Source organism: Lactuca virosa, chromosome 9 (genome assembly GCF_052849685.1).
Source record: "Lactuca virosa cultivar CGN04683 chromosome 9, Lactuca_virosa_CGN04683_v6, whole genome shotgun sequence".
Lineage (NCBI taxonomy): Eukaryota > Viridiplantae > Streptophyta > Magnoliopsida > Asterales > Asteraceae > Lactuca > Lactuca virosa.
Genome location: NC_136434.1, coordinates 189462428 through 189468660, shown reverse-complemented (window position 1 = coordinate 189468660; position 6233 = coordinate 189462428).

The following is a 6233-nucleotide window of genomic DNA, read 5'->3' as shown; positions in this document are numbered from 1 at the left end:
ATAGTACTTGAGCAATTCGACCGCAGCCTTCCTGACCACAAAAGAATGCCAATGGAATTTGAGAGACTTAGTCTTTTTCATGCTAAACATGCCTCTTCCATTGAAAATATATGGTCTAACGATAGACCATCCGCAGTTAAGAACAACAAAATCCTGAAGTTCATGAAGGCTGACTACATCCAGTATACCCTCACTAGAAGAGAGCATGACTACATCCGCACCCAGGCAGACTTTCCCTGTATGAATCTGGAAGAAATCTTTCTTATTGCCAAGGTGTTTCAAAACAAGTCAGAAAAGTACCCGAAAATGAAGATTGCGCTTGAAAAGGCCAATACTTTTCTGAAGGAAATGGTCTGTGATTTTGCCAAGATCGATGTAGACATCTACCCTATAATTGCCAAGAAATTTGATCTGCCACCTTTCGAACCTACACCAATGCCTACCGAAGGCTTTCAAGAAAGATCCTTAGGTGCAACCAACTTTCCTGAACTTGGAGTCATTTTCAAAAGGAAGTTCGATAATGTCAAATACTTCATTCCTATGACTGCCATGCATCGCCTAACCAAGAAGCAACTTGACATCTGCCAAACCGCAGTTGAAAGATCAAAGCACACTACTGCAGAAGTCAACTTCGAGATCTCAAGGAGAATCACCTGGCTGGAAAACATCAGGAAGTTTTGGTGGATCCTGATCAAGTTCCTCAAACTTGATAGCTGAACCGAAGTTAAAGAGCTCACTTAGGGGGAAATTGTTGAATCATAAAAAGTGACCCTCTTGAACTTCAGCCACCGCAACCTTTTCTACTACCGCAGCCATACAGCACCCGCAGTCAAGCTTCTTCGTCAGCAACCGCAACCGGAGTCTCTTCCTACCACAGTCACTTAGCTAGATTACTTTACTTGTCTTTATTGTAATATGCTCTATTATCCTGTATGCCTTGCATGGCTACTCATAGAGATGTAATCTAGTGTACTTCTTGAGTCTCTATAAATAAGAGCTCATTCTCTTGTATTCAACACGGATAACTCACGCATCTATTCTGAATACATTTCTCTAACTTGTCTTTTCTATTTCTCTATCTTATTTCTCATCCCTTCTTACTCTCAATTTTTCCTAGAACATAACTGATTATAACCTCTCTCCGGAGCAAGTCTTCTGTGACTTAATCACTAAGTTTGATCTTCCTTATTAACTTGGTTTGAATGCATTCCTTGTTATGAATCAACTTATGTGTATACTTGATATAACAATTATTGTCATTTCTATTTCTTTACTTTTCCACAACTAACTCTCTAACGATCTAACTATAACTTATTAATATTATTGTTGAGCTTTTAGATCCTTCGAGATTAACTATTCCGCAATCCATTTGTTCTAACGTTTGTTCAAGTGTGTCTCCAAGTTTTTCTCTCAACAGATGTTTTGATTGATAACCTCAAAACCCAAGTCTCGGAGCTTAAAGCAGACAATTCTCTGAAGACAACCCAGATCTCTGATTTACAAAATCACCTTGGAGCTCTGACTGCCTGTTACTTCGACCTCAAGAATAAGCTGGCTTTGGAATTTGGTGACAAATTCAAGTCATTTGTCGGAGAACCAGGCAGAGCTGAGACCTCCTCCGTTAACCATGCCCAAGCTTCACAAAAAGAACCCACTGTTGATCCTCCCACTGTAATAAAAGCTCGAGTAGTTGATCGATTTAAACGTGAGCCAGTTCAAACTCCTCACATAGTTGCTTTGAAGCGAGCTCAACAAGCATCATCTTCTATGAAACAAAAATGGTTGTTCAAAAGGAGCTCAGATCAGAACGCTCGCGGAGGTCAAGCCCAACTCACCGTAACAGAACTCAAGAATAAACGATTTGGTTCGAAGTATGATGACCGATCATGAATAGTGTCATGGGGTTTTCATGACAAGTTGAAATTGTGGCTTGTGAAGCGCAAATGTTCGAATGTGGAGTATTACAAGGACAAACATTATTTTCGTCCATCCATCAAGATTTTCACTCCTTCCATGGCGGACGTTACCTCTGCCCTTTACCAAATGGGGTATCAGAAACCAATTAGAGGAATTGGTGAATTCAAGAAAAATCAATTGCCTGCGGTTTGGCAGTTTGTGTGCTATTTCATCATCCGCTGTCTATCCGGCTGAACCGGAGGCATAAACAACATGGGACTCAAGCTACTGGAGTTGGTATGGAGCATATTCACAGGACACGATGTAAACTACGGGCAGATCCTATGGGACGACTTCCTTCAATACATTCCCAAAGAGAGCCCAAGGGAGAACCCAACCGAGCTCACTTTTGCAAGGTTTTGGTCACTCTGCATTTCAGACCTTCATGCGGACGCTGGAATCGACATGGGCAGTGATATCAACTTCTTTGTCACTAAGGATCTCAAAAGGTACAATCCCTCTTCTGATCAAACTGTTTTTGGACCTATCTGCAGACTCCCTACCCACATTCTTTCCACACTTGGTCTTGAGACTGCTGATGTCTCAGATCACATTGAGGCTACAGAAGGTATTGCCCCATACCTTCCTACCCCGCCTCTTCAACACCCATCGCAATTGTTAAACCTGAAGGTACCGCAGTCCCTTCTGCCACTACACTCTCCAATCTTTCTCAAAGAAGAAAGCAATTGGAAACCAAGAAGAAACAAAGAACCCCTAAGAAGGATGCTCCCAAACCAACCGCACCCACCAAGAAACGTAAAACCAAACCAACCACACCTACACCTAGTAGTGATTCTGATGAGGATAGGCAACCAATTGCTATCCTTAAGAAAAGGAAAACGGATACCTCTGGCCAAATGCGTGACCAGACCGATACTGAAGCCTCTCAAAAGGCTCCGGTAGTCCTTGGGGTGGCCGCAGACCCATTCAACACCACTATCATTTTCCAATCAGACTCAGAAAGTGAGTCTGATTCACGACATCGTGGAGACTCCCCCCCCCCCCCAGTTCACTCCCAAGAGGATGAAACTGGTGATCGCCCTACGGTCTCCAGGGGTTCCCGACTACATTTCTTTTCTCCTGAGGAGTTACATTCCATCCTTTTCAACGTCAGCCAAACACTTCAAACAAATTCCCAACCGCAGGGCACTTCTTCCGCCCTAACCAGAACTGAGCCGAGGCCATACTTGACCACGGGTCAAGGAGACCGAGGAAGCTCAGGAAATCCTACTCTGCTTACATCCGCAGCAGGTGGTTTAGGCACGGTGAGCACAAATGTGCAAGGATCCATGGACCCGAAGGACACTTCGGTGCGTTTCCAAGGTTTTGACGGCGATGAATCCAATGACTCATGGTTACAGTACAATCCGGTAACTGAGTCAGAAATCAAGAAATATGCTGCTTTCAAAAGGGCATTCCAAGCCCGCAAGGAACAACAGATCAAGCAGCAGCAGCAAAAGGAGCAAGAAATCCAGTCAGTGGCACGGTATTGGGCAGACGCAATCAATAATGCCAATACCGTAGCCACCATTCTAAAGGTCAAGACTGGATGACCGAGATGGCGGAAACAGTCCTTAAAGCTCAAGCAACAGGTGAAGGTGCAGGTACCTCCAGAGTAACTCCAACCCCAACTCCAACTCCAAATCCCATTCCAACTCCAACAGTCAATGAATCACAAGACGAAGGAACCGCAATCGAAGTCAGTTCTGCTCCCACCTTCGGTCTTGATGATGAAGACATTCAGGAGGTAAACAAGCCTAGTCCTTCTGATGATGACCTCATGATGTTCGATGAGGAAGAGGAATCCAGTGGCTCTCAACATTCGACTTCTAAACCCAAAGAAAAGAAGAAAAAGAAGAAGAATGTTGTTACCAGGAAATAATTTCTGAGCTTACAAGCTAAAGTCGATCAGATCTTAGCTGCAGTCAAGCCCTCTCAACCGCAACCAGAACATACCTCGGGACCGCAGTCCCTGATTGAACGTATAGAACGTCTGGAAACAAGGGAACGCTTGGCTGCTGAGAGAATTTCTCTCAAAGTGGAAATGGGAATCCGGTCCCTTGATAACAACCGCAAGGCAGATCACAAGGACTTTATGGCTGCTGCGGAACACCTCATCATTGAGGTAACCGCAATCAAAACTGATCTCCAAGCAGCCATCACGGATCAAGCCACTCAGTCTCAGAAACTGATAGCTGAGACTCACACCGCGTATGAGTCCACTATCTCAGTTCTTTAAGCAACAATCAACAGACTGCAACGATCCCTGTCCTCCAACTTCCATGGTCCCGAGATCCTCCAGCTCACAAAGGAAATCCACAGGCTACTCTTCAGCTCCTCCATTCCCAATAATCAATAGTTGGCCGAAGCCCTTAAAGCTCAATCTCAAGAGGTTTTTGCCAAGGTTGATGGCCTTAAGAAATGGCTTGAGGAATCACCTGCGTTGAATTCCTCAAGAGGGGGAAGTGAAGACGAAGTCCATCAAAGTGAAGAAGAAGAAGTCCATCACTCTGATCACTCCATCTCACAACATCAGAGTCCCCCCATCATCACAGAAAAAATTCCTTCACCGCAACCGTCTTATCATACTCCACCCCATAACACTCCACCGCAAGAGAAGGTCACTCCTAACAAGCCAGAGACTCCCCCTCACTTTAAAAATCTGGTGGAGCATATGTCCTCTCCGAGCTCAACTGACTCTCCTGCAACCACCCAAAGGAAGAAAGATTGGAAGGCAGCCAAACTTGCAGGAGAGAATGCGGTTTTGATACTATGATGGACGAATCCTTGATAAACTCTTGGATCAATCCTCACCGCAGACTACTGGACGATGATTACAGACCCCACCTCACCTATGCTGAACCCCCTACTGATGGCTACTGGGATGTCCCAATTTCTCCAAATGCCAAATACTTCATAGTACTTGAGCAATTCGACCGCAGCCTTCCTGACCACAAAAGAATGCCAATGGAATTTGAGAGACTTAGTCTTTTTCATGCTAAACATGCCTCTTCCATTGAAAATATATGGTCTAACGATAGACCATCCGCAGTTAAGAACAACAAAATCCTGAAGTTCATGAAGGCTGACTACATCCAGTATACCCTCACTAGAAGAGAGCATGACTACATCCGCACCCAGGCAGACTTTCCCTGTATGAATCTGGAAGAAATCTTTCTTATTGCCAAGGTGTTTCAAAACAAGTCAGAAAAGTACCCGAAAATGAAGATTGCGCTTGAAAAGGCCAATACTTTTCTAAAGGAAATGGTCTGTGATTTTGCCAAGATCGATGTAGACATCTACCCTATAATTGCCAAGAAATTTGATCTGCCACCTTTCGAACCTACACCAATGCCTACCGAAGGCTTTCAAGAAAGATCCTTAGGTGCAACCAACTTTCCTGAACTTGGAGTCATTTTCAAAAGGAAGTTCGATAATGTCAAATACTTCATTCCTATGACTGCCATGCATCGCCTAACCAAGAAGCAACTTGACATCTGCCAAACCGCAGTTGAAAGATCAAAGCACACTACTGCAGAAGTCAACTTCGAGATCTCAAGGAGAATCACCTGGCTGGAAAACATCAGGAAGTTTTGGTGGATCCTGATCAAGTTCCTCAAACTTGATAGCTGAACCGAAGTTAAAGAGCTCACTTAGGGGGAAATTGTTGAATCATAAAAAGTGACCCTCTTGAACTTCAGCCACCGCAACCTTTTCTACTACCGCAGCCATACAGCACCCGCAGTCAAGCTTCTTCGTCAACAACCGCAACCGGAGTCTCTTCCTACCACAGTCACTTAGCTAGATTACTTTACTTGTCTTTATTGTAATACGCTCTATTATCCTGTATGCCTTGCATGGCTACTCATAGAGATGTAATCTAGTGTACTTCTTGAGTCTCTATAAATAAGAGCTCATTCTCTTGTATTCAACACGGATAACTCACGCATCTATTCTGAATACATTTCTCTAACTTGTCTTTTCTATTTCTCTATCTTATTTCTCATCCCTTCTTACTCTCAATTTTTCCTAGAACATAACTGATTATAACCTCTCTCCGGAGCAAGTCTTCTGTGACTTAATCACTAAGTTTGATCTTCCTTATTAACTTGGTTTGAATGCATTCCTTGTTATGAATCAACTTATGTGTATACTTGATATAACAATTATTGTCATTTCTATTTCTTTACTTTTCCACAACTAACTCTCTAACGATCTAACTATAACTTATTAATATTATTGTTGAGCTTTTAGATCCTTCGAGATTAACTATTCCG